Here is a 20,858-nt window from a genome sequence, read left to right as displayed (position 1 = left end):
TCACTAACTCACGATCACTGTACTTGTTTTTAATTTTTTGTTTTTACATGTCATTGTTTATAGCTGTGTTTGTGTATTGTATTTGTTTTTTTTTTTTGCCTCTTTGTCAGGTCGTCATTGTAAATGAGAACTGGTTCTCAATTGACTCACCTGGTTAAATAAAGAAATAATAATAAACCAAAATTAACTGGCAATAAACTAGAGGATTCACCATTTAATTCTACAAAATGGTATCGATCAGACAGGTAGGATCTAAACCAACTTAAAGCCTGTCCATGAATACCTGTGTAATTTTGTAAGCGATCTAGGAGAATGTTGTGATCTATAGTGTCGAATGTAGCACTAAGGTCAAGTAGAACTAATAGTGACATAAAGTCTTGGTCCGAAGCTAAGAACAAGTCATTTGTGACTTTAACAAGTGCAGTTTCTGTGCTATGGTGGGGTCTGAAACCTGACTGAAACTCTTCAAAGATATTGTTCTCCTGTAAGAAGGAGCTCAGTTGAAGAGACACAACATTTTCAAGTATTTTAGAAATAAACGAAAGATGTGAAATAGGTCTGTAATTTAATAGTTCATTAAATCTAAATTAGGTTTCTTAATGAGTGGCTTAATAACTGCCAACTTGAAGGATTTAGGGATGTAACTTAAAGATAACGAGGAGTTAATAATATTAAGAAGAGTCTCACCAGCTTTATATAACACTTCTTTCAGAAATTTAGTTGGAATGGGGTCTAATGAACAAGTTGTTCGTTTAGCTGAAGTAATAAGTTTATCTAACTCTTCCTGTCCTGTACTTGTAAAGCACTGTAGTTGTGAGAGTAGAGCTTTAGGTGAGACTGGGTCACAAGAAGCTCTCACATGTTGAGCATCACCTATTTTGTTCCTGATACTTTCGATTTTATCAGTGAAGAATCTCATAAAATCCTCACTACTGAACTGTGATGGAATAATAGTGTGTTCAGATTTCTGGTGTTTTGTTAATCTAGTCACTGTGTTAAATAAAAACCTGGGATTGTTCTGGTTATTTCCTATGAGTTTGCTCAGGTGCTCAGAGCCCTAACAGCTTTTAGAACCTGTCTATAGCTGGACATACTGTCCTTATACGCGATTCTAAAGACTAGTTTAGTTTTTCTCCACTTTCGCTCGAGGTTACAGGTTGTTTCTCTCTTGAGGGTGTGAGTATGACTATTATACCACGGTGCAGGTGTTTTGTCTCTAACCTTCTTTATTCGGATGGGACAACAGTGTCTAATGTACTAGTGAATATAGCACCTATGCTGTTAGTCATTATGTCTAGATGGTTTGTGTTTAAGGGTACAGTAAGAAGTCCAGACAGATCAGGCAGGTTATTTGTGAATCTGTCTTTAGTGGTCAGAATAATAGTTCTACTGAGTCGATAACGTGGTGAGACACAGTTAGTCTGTTCTACAGGTAGTGCGTACAGTATGAGGTAATGGTCTGTGATGTCATCACTTTGAGGTATGATATCTATGTCACTGATATAGATATCATACCCCCAGGGGCCTATACACAGTCACTAGAGCAAGAGACATCAGGGATTATTTTGTGTGCATGTGCGAGAGTGTAAGACTAAGGACAAGCACTTCAAAGGAATTAAATCTATACTGTGTTCTCTGAGTAACAGTAAGGAAATCAGTTAACACCACCTCCACCACCAGTCTGACGAGGCTCATGCTTATAGATATATCCTGATGGTGTAGAGACTCATTTAGACCGATGTAGTCATTTGGTTTAATCCAAGTTTCAGTAAGGCAGAGTGCAGTAAGTTTTCTGAAATGATTTCATTTACAGTAAGTGCTTTGGGTGATTTAATTTTCAGAAGCCCAAACTTTAGGAACTGTTTTTGTTTCTTTGGTATTTTTCTGGTCTAATTATGGTAAGATTATTTCGAGAACTTCTCACGCATTTACTTTTTGATCTCACTAATCGGGGAACAGACATAGTTTCTATAGGATGAGCTATGTGTGCATTTGTGTCAATGTGGTGAGGTGAAGGATGGCTCTCCACCTCTGCTGGGTTGCAGGCCGTCAGCACGGAACAGCCTAGGATGCTCCCAGAAAACATTCCAGTTATCAATAAAGAGTAAATTCTGAGTCTGACACCATGACTGTAACCATCCATTTAAAGCAAAAAGTCTACTGAACCTTTCGATTCCTCGCTGGTACGTGGGAAGCGGTCCGGACACGATGATCCTCGCCGTGGGTGCTGTGCTTCCAACCGTCTCCACCAGGGTGTTGGGTGACCGACTGGGGAGCTTTCAGTGCGGCTTTTCGCTCCCGCAGCTCAGCCTGCTTCACCTGTATGTCACGGATCTGCTTCTCCACAGCCTCCAGCTCCAGTTCCACCGAGTGCAGCTTGAACGTGTCCTCACCTGCACTCAAAGGCAGACACACAACCGACATGATATAGAGCAAGTACAACAGAAATAATTGGTGTGAAACTGTGTACTAGCGGTAACCGGGCTAACAAGCTAGTGGTGCTATCCGGCTAGAAGCGGACGCTGGGAAAACAAATAAGTAAATATATCAAAAAGTATTTCATCCTTTGTAAAAAGTAAGGAGTTGAAGTATAAACTCAAGATAACTCAAAATTGAATTAAAATACTCAGCCAAGCCTTGGCATGCATGAAGTCCTGAAAGATGGACGGTGCGTTGTCCAAGCCATACAGCATCACCAAATATTCCCAGTGGCCGGTCGGGGTCACAAAAGCTGTTTTCCATTCGTTTCCTTTTCGGATACGTATCAGATTGTATGCACTGTGTAGATCAAGCTTGGTGAAGATTTTTGCACCTCGGAGCTGTTCGAGCGCCGATAGGACGAGGGGAAGAGGATAATGAAACTTCTTGGTGATTTGGTTCAGCCATCTGTAGTTGATGCAGGGTCGCAAACCACCATCCTTCTTTGAGACAAAGAAAAAGGGAGATGCAGCAGGAGAAGTTGACGGTCGTATATATCCTTGGTCCAGCGCTTCTTTGATGTACTTATTCATGGCCTCTTGCTCGGGGATGGTTAGGGAATAGATCTTTCCTCTAGGCACTGCTTCACCCGGAAGGAAATCAATCGCACAGTCCCAAGGCCGGTGAGGTTTTAACTTCGAAGCTCTCTTGGGACAAATGTCATCCTTGAAGGCTGTGTATTCTGGAGGGATAGATACAGACACATTATTCTTAGGGCTTTCAATAGAAGTGCTGCATACCTTCATTGACACTGTAGGATGACACGGTTTGGGCAATTTTAGAAAACAATGTGGAAAACAGTGGTTGCTCACTTTTACTTCACCAGTGTCCCAAGAGAGCTCCAGATGGTTTTGAATCAGCCAGGGTGGTCCTAGGATCACATCAGCAGTTGAATTCTCTATACCCAGAAGCTTGATGTTCTCCTTGGGAAAAAATCCCACTGTCAGCATGATTTCACTGGTACAATGTTGGTTGAGGGGTTTGCCTGTTAAAGAACTCTTAGTCTTTGGGATATGCGTTCCTTTGTGATGTTGAGCCGAGTGCAGAGCTGGGCAGAGATGAAGTTCCCGGCTGACCCAGAGTCGAGCAAAGCTGAGACTGGGGTGTAAATGTGTTTTACGGGTTGAACTGTACTCACCAATGCTCTTGGAGGACAGATGGGGCATTCTCGCATGCCCATTGCTCGCACAGTACAGACACAGACCCTGGGTCAGCCATCAAAGACGCTCTGACAGTAAGATCCTGGTTGAATCGAGCTGCTTGGGTTCTGGTCCTGGAGAGTGCAGTTCTGGCAGGCAGAGCTGTGTGGGAGTATTTAAATTACAGGATAACATTCGATTTTCCGTTTGAATGGCTCACTGAATGAAATTCTCCAACCCAATGGTGTCATCGAAGGCTGATAACTGCAGACGACGTTCAGGTTTTAAACCATTAGGGTAGGTTGTCATCAGTGTTCGCTCATCCCAACCACTAGCAGCCGCTAGCATGCGGAGTTTGCATGTTCTCCCCGTGCATCAGGGGTTTCCTCCGGGTACTCCGGTTTCCTCCCCCGGTCCAAAGACATGCATGGTAGGTTGATTGGCATCTCTGGAAAATTGTCCGTAGTGTGTGATTGTGTGAGTGAATGAGAGTGTGTGTGTGTGTCCTGTGATGGGTTGGCACTCTGTCCAGGGTGTATCCTGCCTTGATGGCCGATGACGCCTGAGATTGGCACAGGCTCCCCGTGACCCAAGGTAGTTTGGATAAGCAATAGAAAATGACTGAGAGTGAGTTGTATCTCCAGCAGGAATACCAAATAACTCTTGGAAATAGGCAGTGAATTCCTTAATGGAGTACAAAAGGATCCCTCTTGATGCCAGATCGATTTGGCCCAACGGAGCGCCTTTCCAGTGAGTAGTGATATTATGAATGAAATCTTGCTGCTATCTGTAGGGAAATGGTTGCATTTCAAAGATTAGCGAGCATTGAAGGAGAAATCCCTTACATTCTTCCGCAACTTCAGAGTATGGTGCTGGATTGGCCATGGGAACTGTGACGACGGTAGCACTGCTCGTTGCTGTGACCTGTGTGTGCGGCAGTAGTCCCCGTGCTTGTATCCCCGGCGTTTGTAGCAACTCTTGTCTCAGCATGTTGACCAGTCCTGGGTATGTATCCGAGTCCTGGTAAGACATAATATTTTGTCGGTCTGCTCTTCTGTCAGGGACAGAAGACGACGGAGGCAGAGATAATGTAAAATTACTGTTTATTAAAAAGCAGAAGTGAATGAAGTAAGTGAGGGTGGAGAAGTCCAGGTGAAGCTCCAACACACACATGCCGCATCATAGGTTGCAAGCCAACAATATCTAGATCCTTTGGTGTACGACGAACTCGGGAAACTAGCATTTACGAGACCGGACAATGTGTGTGTGTTAGAGAGAGTCTTGTATGTGGTGAGGTAATGAGGGGTGCCAGGTGACGGCGATTAGGACTCAGGTGATGAGGATCTAGTTTGCTGTGTGAGGGGAGAACCTGGCAAATCCGTGACAGTACATACTGTATATGGATATTTTGGTACTATGATTTTCAAAACAGATTCACTTGAAAGATTCACTCTTAATCAAGGTTTAGTTTTAGTCTTACTTTGTCAAATTCAGCTTTTGTCAAGAATAAATTGTCAAATTGATTAAAGTAGCATTGTAGATCATGCCAGCTGGCTGGATCAAACCTCACTTCGCATTTTCTCTTTTTTATCAGATGCGTAGTCTCCGGGAACCGATGTTCCAACATTCTTAGGCCTCGTGCGGACGTTCCATGATACTCGTCATAGGAAATAATCTCAATACAGTTGTCTAAAAAAACATATTTTATCTTAGTAATATGTGATAAAACAGTCAACTGAAAACAAATCTAAGAGTCAGAATGAAATTCCCCTGGAGGGCCGTGTTTGATATGTTTTCCTAGACAATTGTGTCAGATAGTCTGGTCTTGTTCTGTAATAAATGTATTTAAATCAGACTTTATTATATTATCAAACTTATAGATATAAGTCACTCTTCTAAATATTTCATATTGAAAATCTCATATATGGTAATATCAAACTTATGAAATTATTACGATGAAAAGGCCATGATCTCTTAATATTTAGAAGGAGATCGTAGAAGTTCTGTTCCATTGATGGCTTTCTCCGCGGGGTGGAATAATCATGATTTGATTACCACCCTGGGGGGCACGGTGGCTTAGTGGTTAGCACGTTCGCCTCATACCGCCAGGGTCGGGGTTCGATTCCCGCCTCCACCTTGTGTGTGTGGAGTTTGCATGTTCTCCCCGTGCCTCGGGGGTTTCCTCCGGGTACTCCGGTTTCCTCCCCCGGTCCAAAGACATGCATGGTAGGTTGATTGGCATCTCTGGAAAATTGTCCCTAGTGTGTGATTGCGTGAGTGAATGAGAGTGTGTGTGTGCCCTGCGATGGGTTGGCACTCCGTCCAGGGTGTATCCTGCCTTGATGCCCGATGACGCCTGAGATAGGCACAGGCTCCCCGTGACCCGAGGTAGTTCGGATAAGCGGTAGAAGATGAATGAATGAATGAATGAATGAATGAATGATTACCACCCAGTCTGAGGGGAGGGGTAACCCTATTACCCCGTATCAAACAAAGATGGGTTTTAATTACTTGTCTCCTATCACCTACAATACTGTTTCATCTGAGGGTCATAAACCCCCTTTTAAAAAAAAATACTTGTCTTCTACCTCTTGGATCAAACACATGGTTTTAATTACTTGTCACCTATCTACTTACCATATGATGCACACCCATGACACTCTGTACCTGTAGAATCTGTTGCACCTTATAATTTTTTCATATATAATATATTTATGTATATTCACATACACATACACACACACACACACACACACACACACACACACACACACACATATATATATATATATATATATATATATATATATATATACACACTGCATACACAATGCAAGTACATATTGCATATAATGTGTAGTGCTACTGTAATTAGGGACAATAGTACACTGTGTGTACTGACTATATGTATGAGCATATTGCACATTTTCACATGTCAATTCATTATCTGTATACTTATTTCTGTAATTTCCGGAGTTCGCTAATAAGAATTTCACTCACCAATGCACACGTGCTGTGGTGATGTGACAATAAAAGTGACTTGACTTGACTTGACTACTTGAAGCAGATACAATGGGCCTAATCAATATGAAAGAAGGGCAGTCGGAGGGAAAGGGGGCTCCTTGGAGTCAACACAAATAATTCAGATCAGTAAGCAATATATCAATACAATCATTAACTTTATTATTATGAACTTTTAACCTAAACCTAACATCATAAAATCATGACATAAATCTGTCAGATCAAAGGTCTGACCTTTGACCTATTCCTATCAGTAAACATTATATAATTACATTCATAAACTTTATTATTTATAATTTTATTGTTTTATCATTTTATGGTTTTATTGTTTTATTGTGGTCTTAAAACTGTCAAAAAATAATATGATGGAATATGACCTCTATACAGTATCTCACTAATGAGTCTCTTCTTTTGCAGTGTCTGAGCTGAGGTTCATTCTTTTGGGGAAAAGTGTCTCAGACACCAGCAGTGTGGGAAACCTCCTCCTGGGCAGATCTGTGTTGGAGACTAAAGATCCTCTACATTCAGTACTTCAGTGTGAGAGAGTCAGAGGACATGTGAAGGGAAGATACATCACCATCATCAACGCACCTCATCTGTTTGACCAAACCTTCTCACATCATCAGCTCACACTGTGTATTAAAGAGTGTGTGTCTCTATCGGCTCCTGGACCTCATGTCATAATGCTCATTGTAGAGCCAGAAAGTTTCAGTGAAACAGACAAAAGACGAGCTGATTATATTCTCTCATCTCTGTCTGAGGAGGCCTATAAATACACCATGGTGATAACTACAAAGAACATAGAAATCAGCAGCAGTGTTAGTTTGGTAGAGGACAATGTCATACAGAAGGTCATTGCTGAATGTAATTACAGACATTTAAACTTCAGTGGATGCACCCAGGCCAATCTTGTGGAGAAGATGGAAGAGATGGTCAAGGAGAATAAAGGAAGACTTTTCTGTGAGATTTATGAAGATGCTGAGACTGCAATAGGCAACAAAATGTACAATGTACAGCCAGAAACGGAAGAAACTGGAAAAATAGAACAGTATGCTCTCATGGAACAAGAGCATGAAGAACCAGACAAAATGGAAAAATATGTTCAGATGGATGAAGAAGAACATCATTCTGCTTTGACTACCAAAGGTAATAAATGTAAAAATTTTGTAAGAACTTTTATCACAGTGGTAGACCCTCTTTTGTTTCAATATGCAAATCAATCTAAGGTGGCATACTACATTTTAGTTACAGGACTTGTGTGCTCAGTAACTAGGGTAGGAATTGTTTTGAAATATAAAAATTGATTTATTTTTAGTTTACTACGTCATAGACTGTAACGATTGCTTGGGAGCAGGTGGTATTAAATTCATAACCCCTTTTTTTGCACACTTGGCAAACAGATTTACATTTTGGTGAATCAGAGTTGATAAGACATGGCAAAAATCACCAAACACAGAAAAGACAAAAGACTATGCAGTCCACAATGCAAGCAATTAAAGAGTATAAACTAACAATACTTTGTGCAGATGTTGGTATAAAAGCCATGGTTGAGCATGGTATAAAAAGCATATAACCAGGAAGTAAATTATAAGCCAGAAGTGCTAAAAACATGGGGATGGGCTCCCTCTGGTGAATGGGAGAAGGGTTCTTTAGGAAACTCCCTCCTTGGAACACCGCTCAGTGTTATTCTTCTATTACATGGTCTCCTGCTTGGTCTGGGTGCTGGGCAATTAGTCTGAGCTCTGTGGAACTCTCCTGTGAGCAAGTCATAGAGGATGTCATTGGCTTTGGTCCAATACCTCTTCTCTGGGCCATAACCCTCCCATTCTACAAGATATTGAATGTTACCTCTTGGTCTTTGAGAGTCCATGATGTGTATGCAATGTAAGTCAGGGCTCTATCGACCTCTATTGGAGGTAGGGGGTCAGTGTTGGTGTGGTCAGTAGTGGTGAGGCCACGTGCCTGTTTGAGATCTGTTGGTCAGGTGGCAGTTGAAGATGGTAGGTGACTTGATATGGTCGGAGAGGACGCCTTTGGTGTCAAGCATCTCTTTGAAGGCGTGCATGGGTCCTCTGCCACACTTCACAACTGTGTCAGATCCATTCATCCCCAGACCATCAGAAGACGGATATTGGTAACTGTGATGGTGTGCACCTTGCTACTGTCAATTTACACCCCCTGTTAGCTGATGATTACCAAGAAGGTAATAGTGTCCTGATGGAACTCACATTTCTTTGTTTCGGCTAGTCCATAGTGTTTCCTCATGAGGCAAGAACAATCATTTGATTATGTGTGATACAGAAAATCATATAAGCTTTTACATCTCATTAGAAACAGTGGTCATAAAACATGGTTTAAGGTTTATCACTCTTTCACTATTTCTCACAAATATGTCAAAGGAATACAAATCTTACAACTTAGATTATACCTTGTAATGTAACATGCCTTGTAACATTTAACATTTAAGCATACAATTTACTAGCACTGTTTTTAACTTTATTTATTATTATTAAATAATTATTTGTTAACTAAATTCATTCATTCATTCATCTTCTACCGCTTATCCGAACTACCTCGGGTCACGGGGAGCCTGTGCCTATCTCAGGCGTCATCGGGCATCAAGGCAGGATACACCCTGGACGGAGTGCCAACCCATCGCAGGGCACACACACACACACTCATTCACTCACGCAACCACACACTAGGGACAATTTTCCAGAGATGCCAATCAACCTACCATGCATGTCTTTGGACCGGGGGAGGAAACCGGAGTACCCGGAGGAAACCCCCGAGGCACGGGGAGAACATGCAAACTCCACACACACAAGGTGGAGGCGGGAATCGAACCCCGACCCTGGAGGTGTGAGGCGAACGTGCTAACCACTAAGCCACCGTGCCCCCCTTAACTAAATTTATTTGTGTTTTTTGTTGTTTTTTAGTTTGTCTGACTGTAGATGCCACACATTTCAAAATTGTGCTGCTTGGCAGAGAAAAGGAAGTAAAGGCCTCAATATCTAAACGATTAAGAGGTAAAAACACTTCACCAGACCAGACAGAGTCCAGCTCAGTGTGTGTAAAGCAGAAAAAAGTGAGTGGACACCTGATCACGCTGGTGGAGCTGCCTGCTCTCTACAACACTACACTCTCAGAACAGGAAGTGATGCGTCAGACGTTCCAATGTGTCTCTGCCTGTAATCCTGGAGTTGATGCTTTCTTCATCATTGTTCCTAAAGGTCTTCTCACTGATGAAGTTAAAGCAGAAATAGAGATGTTTCAGAGGATCTTCAGCTCCAGAGTTTATGACCACACCGTATTCATCATCACCCAGAAGTCACCAAATAAAGACTTAGATAAAGAGCTTCAGGCTGTGATAAAGACATTTGGAGGACGATATATTTTATACAGCAGGAAAATAAATGCAGTAAATCTGTTCCCACATGTTAAAGACCTTCTTACAAAAAACAACAATCGTCAGTATACGATGACCATGTACGCTGAAGCCCAGGTTGAAGCACAGCTGACATACAAACGTACAATTCACTATCTGGAAAAACAAATGACTGAACTCAAGAGAAACAGACGTCAAACACAAGGTAACATGTTTACTGATTTAAAATAAGAGTTTTTCGGTCTGATTGCTATTTTAAGTAGAAAAAACATTGTTATTTGAAGTTTATCATCACTAAAAAGTTTATACCCTAATAGCATTTTGTTCCATCATACATCTGACCATTAGCATATCTGCTATAATTACATTTGTTGGTTAACTCTTTACATGATTCTGGAGCCGTCAGATTAGAACTATGATATTATTTTATAATATAACTCTATTATGTGTAGTCACATATGAGTCAGTACTCAGTGATTCTTTTTATTTGTACAGATTTATCAAAAAGCTCTGACACACTCAGAATAGTTCTGTTGGGGAAGACTGGAGTTGGGAAGAGCGCAACAGGAAACACCATCCTGGGGAAAGATGTATTTAAAGAAGACTTGTCTGATGAATCAGTAACCAGTGTGTGTCAGAAAGAGACAGCAACAGTCTGTGGGAGACAGATTACTGTGATCGACACTCCAGGTCTGTTCGACACTAATATTGATAATGAAGAGATCAGGAAAGAGATTGTTAAATGTATCTCAATGGTATCACCTGGTCCTCATGTGTTCCTGCTGATACTGAAAATAGGACAACGCTTTACACCAGAGGAGAGAAAGACAGTGGAAATCATTGAGAAGACTTTTGGTGAGAAATCTAACATGTACACGATCGTGCTCTTTACTGGAGGTGATTCGCTAAAACAAAAGACAATTGAACATTATGTGGAAAAAGCTGGGGTTCATTTAAGGACACTTCTGTCTGAATGTGGGGACAGATATCATGCTTTTGACAACAATGAAACAAACAGCAACGACCAGGTCCTGATTCTCCTGGATAAGATTGATGACATGGTGGCAGTGAATGGAGGAAGCTACTACACCAATGAGATGTTCCAGCAGGTCGAAATGCAGAAGCAAGTAGAACTACAAGGGAAGATATTGAAGGAAATGGAGGAGCAGATGAAGAGAGAGAGAGAAGAACTGGAAGAAAAACACAAACAAGAGACAGAAAGACTGAACTGTATAATACAAGCAGAAAAACAATACCATCAAGGGACATTGGCAATGCTGAAGAAAAGGGAAAGTGATCTAGAAGACAGAAATGTGGAGCTGATTAAAACAAAAGAAGCTCTTTATCAAGCAAAACAGAGAATACAAGATAAAGAGGAGAACAATAAGATGAATATGGAATTGTGCAAGAAGAAAGAAACCGATCTTGAAGACAAATTAAATACCAAAACTGAGGAGCTGATGAAAATGAAAGAAACTCTTGATCAAGAAAAACAGAAAACTACAGCAGTCTCAGACCAGCTTCACCGCCATATAGAAGAAAGTAAAATAAAGGATCAACGTGAACAAATGATAAAAGCAGAGGAGGAGAAACAGCGAAGAGCTTTAGAGGAAATAAATAATCAGCTCAATGTCAGACTGCATGAAGAAGAAAAGATGAGAAGGGAAGCAAAACAGAGAATACAAGATACAGAGCAGAACTATAAGTTAAATATGGAATGGTGGAAGAAGAAAGAAACCGATCTTGAAGACAAATTATATACCAAAACTGAGGAGCTGCAAAAAATGAAACAAACTCTTGATCAAGAAAGACAGAAATTAAAGTATACAGAACACACATATAAGATGAATATGGACTATTGCAAGAAGAAAGAAACCGATCTTGAAGACAAATTAAATACCAAAACTGAGGAGCTGCAAAAAATGAAAGAAAATCTTGATAAAGAAAGACAGAAAACTACAGCAGTCTCAGACCAGCTTCACCGCCATATAGAAGAAAGTAAAATAAAGGATCAACGTGAACAAATGATAAAAGCAGAGGAGGAGAAACAGCGAAGAGCTTTAGAGGAAATAAATAATCAGCTCAATGTCAGACTGCATGAAGAAGAAAAGATGAGAAGGGAAGCAAAACAGAGAATACAAGATACAGAGCAGAACTATAAGTTAAATATGGAATGGTGGAAGAAGAAAGAAACCGATCTTGAAGACAAATTATATACCAAAACTGAGGAGCTGCAAAAAATGAAACAAACTCTTGATCAAGAAAGACAGAAATTAAAGTATACAGAACACACATATAAGATGAATATGGACTATTGCAAGAAGAAAGAAACCGATCTTGAAGACAAATTAAATACCAAAACTGAGGAGCTGCAAAAAATGAAAGAAAATCTTGATAAAGAAAGACAGAAAACTACAGCAGTCTCAGACCAGCTTCACCGCCATATAGAAGAAAGTAAAATAAAGGATCAACGTGAACAAATGATAAAAGCAGAGGAGGAGAAACAGCGAAGAGCTTTAGAGGAAATAAATAATCAGCTCAATGTCAGACTGCATGAAGAAGAAAAGATGAGAAAGGAAGCACAAAATTCATATAACACAATTATGAAAGAAAGCACATATCTCATGTGGCAGAAAGACCAGACTGGTCAAGAAAGAATTGATGAAATTAAGGAAATGAAGGAGTGCTGCCCTGAAACAGTTCCAAAAAAGGTAAATCGATCACTTAACATTTCACAACATCCATCAAAAATAGACACTTTATTTCTGTCTGGTGTTCAGAATCTGGTGCTAACTGGTTTACTGTGTGTCAATTAGAGACAAATAACATCTTATTCAATTTCAGTTTAAAATCTGATCAATTTACGTTTTCTCCATGAAGTTAAAATAGATAGAGTTTATACAGATCTGATATAACATTATAACTATCTATCTATCTATCTATCTATCTATCTATCTATCTATCTATCTATCTATCTATCTATCTACCGTATCTACCGTATCTACTGTATCTATGGTCTTGCCAGTTCTCCCATATTAGTGAATTACAAATGGTACATTAAAATTACATGTGGTTTGATATTGTATTTAAAAACAGAAAAAAATCAATTGTTGTAAAGTGACATTGGATTAAAATATTAATATTTTTATTAAAAATTAAGTGTCTGATGGTTGTAATCATAAACACTGGTGTGAACATAGGCAACAACAGGCACAGGGAACTTCTCTATTTGAAGACACAAGCTATATATCTCCCCAGTGCATTGTCCCTCACAGACCTGGGAGTAATTCCTTTAACAATATCAAAGAATAGGAATTATAATTACAATTCAGAAAGTTTATTATGGCAGAAGCACTCTCTCTGTGTTTGGGAGAGCACAGGTGGCTCTCAAGGGACTTATAACTCTCCTGCCTGTGCCTCGTGAGTTGCGTCCTGAGTCTGCCAACTTAGATCTTGGGGCTTGCAGGTCAAGTTAGCAAGGTGGAACATGAGACAGGTGAACCCTGTTCTCTTATCTGCTTTCCCAATTTGCATATCTCCACTTTAGATTCAGGAGCTCAGGCTTGATTTCTCCTGAACTTAACAAGAATATAATATTGTCTCTGTCATGCTCTGAGGAGCTTCATGTCGAAGATGAGGAGCAAATATTAGTTAAATTGCCACCGGCATTAAAAGAGCTTTTGGAGGTGGTTACATTTAGCCTGAGGAAAAGCCTAGCATCGTCTGCTCCAAGCTTGACAATCTTATCTTAGGCCACACTTCACCCCCACATAGGAACCTCATGTTTTTTCCCCAAACCTCCATGCTGAGCTGTCAAGGTCCTGGGGTAATCCATATTCAACCCGTTTGTTCTCCCTGGCCACCTCCAATTATCTGGCCATTGTGGGCTCATATGATTACGGGTATGTGGAGATGCCTGGGGAGCTATCAACACAGAGGGGCAATAATCCAAGTGAAAAACAAAGTCAAATTGTGATCCATAAACCAAAACAGCAGACAACTGCTGAAAACACAGACCAAAAGAGAGAAGGCAAAAACCAGCCGCGGAGAAATAAAGTACATCAAAAAGCAAATCCGAGATCGAAACTTAAGGAATAAGGCATTTACAAGCACAGGGCTAATAGCAAAGACCATCTGGTGAAAAGTGTTCACTGTCGGTGTGCTTAAATAGTAACGGGTGGTATGAAATGTGTTCAACCCGGACGAGCCATGACCAAGATGGCTGCCGACCCGGAAGTGGCCGTGCCACACACAATAGTGTGGGTTGACTTGCTGACAAGTAATACCATACGGGGACATTTGTTATTTATCATCTTCTTCTCTTTTGACTACATACTTATTATCTTTATTTTATGGTGTAAAGCACTTCGTGTCAGTTGTGGCTGTTTATAAAGTACTTTATTTATAAGTTATGATTAGAAGCATGTATTTGTAGAAGCATGTCATATATCAAAACACTCAGCCCAATGAGGGGAATTACCTCAAGAGTATTCGGATGATGTCACATGCTCGTCTCCACTTGCCTCCAAATGTTTTGGCACCCTAGCTTTCTGTCCACTCGCCTCCAAAAAACACTGGCCTTTGCAAATACTTGCTTTGTCAAAGTCAAGATCAAAGTTTGCCGTGACGAACTTTACAAATCTAGTTATTATTTTTATTATTATTATTATTATTATTATTATTATTATTATTATTATTACTTTTTATTCATATTGTCTGTGCAGTGTGATGAAGGCCTTTTTCCACTCATCTCCCTCCTGTATCACACTGGTTGTATGCACTCCTCAGATATAGTTTAGTGATTATCTGAGCTTCCTGAAGCTGTTCCAGGGCTGGTGGTACCGGGGTAGAGGGTAAGGGTGTTTGATTGTTATAGCATTTAGTCCCCAGCAGTCTGCTCATGGCTGCAGGCCTCAATCTTTCTTTTCCATGAAAAAGCTTAAGGCTGCTGGGTATGTAGAGAGCTGAATGAATCCCACAGCTAGTGTCTCATTTATTCCTCCATTGATTGTGTCTCAGGGATAGACAGTATGTGTAGTATTAATGGGATTTGTAGATTAAGAGAACATAAAGATGATAAAGGTGGGTCTCTCCGGGCATTCATTGTTAGGGGGGGGGGGGGGGGGGGTTCTGGTTACACTTGGAGGAGGGGAAACTGGGTCCGGCCCTGTTATTCACTCGTGTAGTGGAGAGGGACTCGGACAGGCGTCTGGAGCAGATAGAAAAAGCATGTGGCTGGATAGGGTGTGATGACAGGGTAGGTTGTAAATCAGTGAAAATATAAATAAGGGGAAAGTGCAGGGGGTTTAGCTCACAGATATATTTATTTGTGTATATACAGTATACTGTATATAAATATATATATTTGTGACCAGAAAATAATGAGGGAAATATGGGATATGCTTGTGATGACGCAGAATGCCCGAAGCGGGGTTCGCCCCGTGGGGCCTAAGATCCCCAAATTGTGGGACTATAGCTCTACCGGGCAGGCAGGAAAGAATCAGTCGAGGAATACCTCTCGGAGCTCCGATACAGATTACTGCACTGAAACTCACTTGTAAACTCTTTTCCTAACTCCTATTGACACATTATATATATATATATATATTACCTCTCAGCGTGCTACTCGCTTTGATACTTATTACCACTCTAACTCTGGCACAGGTGTCGCGAGTTGTGCTAATTGCAGCTATGTGCCCAAGAGCCTATAATGAGGTGTGCTGGGCACCTATAAAGAGGCGTGCTGGGGGCCTATAAAGAGGCGTGCTGGGGGCCTATAAAGAGGCGTGCTGGGGGCCTATAAAGAGGCGTGCTGGGGGCCTATAAAGAGGCGTGCTGGTGGCCTATAAAGAGGCATGCTGGGGGCCTATAAAGAAGGAAAGGTGAAATGTGTAAGTATTCTGTAAGGATAAGGTAGAGAGATCCATTTGCAGAACAGCATATTTAATAAATAACTAGGAAAACAAATCCAAGATGCAAAATCCAGAACAGTAATAAACAGATGACATACACATGAAAGGCAAAAATATTGTAGAAATACAAAGGCTTGGTAAGCAGATACTTGACAACAGAGTGCTGGCATGGCCTCGGTATTTATCTCCATAATCCCAGAAGTAACAACAGGAAGGGGTTTTGTCTGGCTGTTGCATTGTGTTAGTGGAGGAGGAATATTATATTAATACTATTAGACAGGTGATCTCTGTTCTATTATCCTCTTTACTGACTCACAAATCCCCACTATAGCTTTGGGAGATCATGCTGCAATTAGTCATGACCTGAACAAGGACATAATGTTGTTACCATCAAGAGCTTGATGTGGGAGATGAGGAGCAAATCAGTCAAAAATTACTGACAATTACTGTTTGGTTCAGGATATTCTTTCTCTTTATATCAACAGTATAGAATCTGTTAGTTATTCATGTGTCATTTTTTCCAGAGGGAAGAAGCATGCAGTTGGTAGTGAAATAGTACAATAAGTTTTAATGTAATTTTCTGTTTTCCACAGGAAGAAGAAATTAAAGCACTTATGAGCAGACTTAACCTTATGGATTGGCAACAGAAATGTTTGAAAAGTACCGACTGCCTTGAAATTACTAAATCCTCACTAAACTACAACAATCCTGAGATTAATGTGGCCCAATTCTTCCTAAAGCGGCTACTAACAATGAATTACAATGCGAGATACTGCATTAGAAAGGAAACCAAAAAAACTCTCAGGAAATACTGAAAAGACAGAAATTGAGCTCCACCCCATGGATGTCCAGATGGCGGTGTTCTACAGCTCTGATCATTTCCTAAAGCAGCTCATAGCAACTAAACTAGCTCAGTGTCAGTATGCTCTGCCTCTGCTGGTGCCCAATCCCCTCACCAGAGAGATCGAGTTTCCTCTCTGGACCTTTCGCAAAGTCAAGAAGAGCTGGAATACTAGAACTTCCATTAGTGAGGACAAAATGATTGTTGAGACAGAAACTCCAATGGTGGCATTCTTTAGGTTTGGTTCTGTATCTTCATCTAAGTCTCAGCTGATTAACAGCTTGATCAATGAAAAACAACACACATTCTTCCACAGAAACTGTCCAGGCAGCAGCACAAACCAGTTACTGATGGATGGACTGGTGGAGATTGCTTGGTACTGCCCTTCTGGGAAGGAAACTGATCATTTCCCTGACTGTGTGGCGTTCTGTAATCTTCATGGTGAAGCTGGAGCTCATGTGACACAGCATGATATTTTAACAAGGATGTCCTCTCTGAATGTTGTCTTTATACCTGATTTTGGTCAGAAAAATCACTACAAGGGATTAGTGAAACGGCTCTTTAGCTCCCCAAAGCCTCTGATTTGTGTTCTGACAGATGATGATTCTGCTGTAACAGAGCTGGTAAAGGGGAAGTTCAGTGTTGGAGTAAAGGACAGAAATCAGCATGATGTATGTGAAGAACTGAAAGGAACTATCAGACTTTGTCTATCAGAAACGTCAAACACCTTTAAACTAGAAGATCTGGCCAAAGCCACACAGGTCAGAGTTGATGAAGATCATGGACTCTGTAAGAAAGGAAAGGAAGCTGCCTTGAAGATAATGTCTCTGCTGAAGAATAATGACCAGTCCTTACACAAAGAAACAAGTCTACCATGTCAGGGGAAACTGTGGCATGACTGGTGTAAGAGCAACAAAGAACTACACCGACCTCATGGACACAACATAGACAAGTACACAAGTGAAAAAAACAAGGAAATGGATCAAATCCGGGAACAGCAGCAAAAACATGGTCTTAGCAAATTCATGAACTGCTTTATCCAAGGACTGAATTCTGAGGATGCTGATGCGAAACTGTACTTCCTGAAATGGGTTGAAGTCCTTCTGAACAATTTCACTGTAAAACGTCTCTCCACCTTACATCAGGAGTATGATGAAACCTGGTCAAAAATGTCGGAAGTAAAGAAATCTCATGATATAGCAGATCAACAGGAAAGTAAAAAAAAAGCTTGAGGAACTGTCAGAGCAGCTGAAGTCTGCTTCTTTTGGTTTAGAACATATACTCAGGGAGATGGGACAGATATATGAGTCATATCAGTCTGTAAAAATAAAAAAACAGAAATGAAGCACAAAGCAAGCGTTCCTCTATTTCCTGCCCTTGCAGCTGAACTCATGCTTTCAGGATATCCACTGGAGCTGATGGATGGAGATGCTTCTCATGTTCCTCTGATCTGGGTTTCAGCAGTTCTAGATGAACTTGTGAAGGTTCTGGGGGATCAGAGAGTGTTTGTGCTGTCAGTTTTGGGGATTCAGAGCTCTGGGAAATCCACCATGCTGAATGCCATGTTTGGACTCCAGTTTGCTGTCAGTGCTGGAAGGTGCACCAGAGGAGCCTTCATGCAGCTGGTCAGAGTGTCAGAGGAGATGAAGGAAGAGCTGAAGTTTGACTACATTCTAGTTGTAGATACTGAAGGACTTCGAGCACTTGAGCTCGCAGGAACATCCACTCGACATCATGACAATGAACTCGCAACATTCGTTGTTGGTCTTGGAAACCTGACCTTGATCAACATCTTTGGTGAGAACCCTGCTGAGATGCAGGACATCCTTCAGATTGTTGTTCAGGCCTTCCTGAGGATGAAGAAGGTCCAACTCAATCCCAGCTGTTTGTTTGTCCACCAGAATGTTCCAGATGTTACAGCCGGACAGAAAAACATGGAGGGACAGAGAAGATTACAAGATAATCTGGATAGAATGACCAAGCTGGATGGTGAGGAGGAATCCTATGAAGCAGAACATTTTAGTGACGTCATAGCATTTGACATAAAAAAAGATGTGAGATACTTTGCACAGCTGTGGGAGGGAAGCCCACCCATGGCTCCTCAAAACCCATTATACACTGAACATGTGGAAGAGCTGAAGAAGACAATACTATACAGAGCCACAGAAAGTCCTACTGTAACACTGACACAGTTTAAATCACGGATTAAAGATCTCTGGGATGCACTTCTATGTGAAAACTTTGTGTTCAGTTTCAGAAACACACTGGAGATCGCAGAATACAGAAAACTGGAGGAGAAATATGGGACATGGACCTGGGATCTCAGGAAATCTATACTAGATATACAAGACAAACTACACACCAGCATCAACAACAAACAACAGAGCAAAGTTGAGAGAAAGGAAATTATAGATGAAATGAGAGAAACATTTAATAATGTGACAGAATCAGTGCAACGTTATTTTGAGGAAAATGAAGACAGGAGAGACCTTATTCAGCAATGGAGAGGAAAGTTTATGATAAAGATTCAAAATCTGCATGATGATCTTGTGACACAAACAGTGAGAGAGCTGCGTGAGATCATTAACCAAAAGCAAACCTGCAAAAACCTGGAAGATCAGAAATCTCAGTATGAGGCAGAACTTTTTAAAAAGAGCAAAGAGCTGGCTTTGGATCTGAAAAGGGATGAAAAGCAGCTGGATGAAAAGCAGTTAAAAGAACATTTTGATTTATTGTGGAAAAACTGGGTCTCTGAACTGACTGCAAACCTGACTAGAACACAAATGAACATAGCAGAGGACATAACACAAATATTGTGTGAACTCTATGAATTAAAACTTCTGTCTGAGAGGAAATCTGAAAAGTATGAGAACATAAGCACGTGAGGTGATTATAAGAACTATATAACACATAAAAAAAAGTGGAAAGTTACAGGTTGGCTTTTACAGTTACCACCTGAGAGCCAAGACTCTATAAGGCAACTGATCCTTAAAGTCATTGAGCAAACTAAAGACCTGATTAAATCAAAACCAGTTGCAAAGACAGGCTACAAACCAGCCTACATTCAAGAGATCGTTCTACTGGTAAAAGAAGCTGTGGCTGAATATCAGTCTCCAGATTATGAGTTGAACAAAAAGTTCTCACTGGATCTCTCTCTGAATGTGTGTGACATTGCGAAAGCAGAGTTTGAAAAGCAACAGAAGAAATTTGAAGAGAGTTTTGATCCATTAATCTATCTTGAGAAAATGAAGCCAGAATACTACAGAGTTTTTCAGAAATCCTGTGAAGGCTCCACATCTACAGCAGTGTTTGGAGGATTAATCTGCAGACAGCTTGGAGACTCTATCCTACAGAGTGTGTACAACAGTGCTGCCAAATTTCTGGCTGATGAAATGAAGGCAAACTGTCCAGAATTTAATGGAAACAGGACAAACCTGGAGAAACACATTCTCAGATCACTTGCAGAAGAGCAGAACTTTAAAAGATTTATGAGCTACATCTTGACACCTAAGGAACATTTTAAGAGCTTTATTAAAGATGTTGTAAAAGTTTTCATGACTAAAGAAAACCCCAAAGTTCTTGCTCACATTAAAGGAATTCTTCAACACAAACAGAAGTGTGTAATCACTGCAGCAGAAACTGCAACTCAGGAAGTGACAGAGAGCAAAGGAGATGCAAATATCTGGCTGGAAAAATTCTCCAGTGGTCTGAAAGTTGATGTTGAATACAATACGGAGCATCTGAGTGGAAGTAACTGTAAAGACATCAGTGATTTTCAGCTGCTTACAGATGTAGTGAGAAAAGAAATCTCCCTCATTACTGAAGAGCTGAACAGGAAGTTTAACAGCATGTCTGATCTTAAAATGGAGAAGTTCAGGAAGAGTCCAGATAAGATTCTGACTGAATACTTCTGTAAATGCTGCTGGGCTCAGTGTCCATTCTGTAAAGCCATCTGTACCAACACAATAGAGGGACATGATGGAGATCACAGTGTCCCCTTCCACAGGGTACATGGTATCAATGGGTGGCATTACAGAGGAACAACAAATCTCTCCACTGATTTCTGCACAACAAATGTA

General features: G+C 40.7%; 1 pseudogene; it reads left to right on the top strand.

The window, feature by feature from the left end:
* The first annotated feature begins 4,234 nt into the window (after positions 1-4,234).
* LOC132842106 (interferon-induced very large GTPase 1-like) overlaps positions 4,235-20,858 on the top strand; it is a 17,773-nt pseudogene continuing 1,149 nt past the window's right edge.

Source organism: Tachysurus vachellii, chromosome 3 (genome assembly GCF_030014155.1).
Source record: "Tachysurus vachellii isolate PV-2020 chromosome 3, HZAU_Pvac_v1, whole genome shotgun sequence".
Lineage (NCBI taxonomy): Eukaryota > Metazoa > Chordata > Actinopteri > Siluriformes > Bagridae > Tachysurus > Tachysurus vachellii.
Note: the sequence above shows the minus strand (reverse complement) of the source record. Positions and strands in the feature narration are given on the sequence as shown.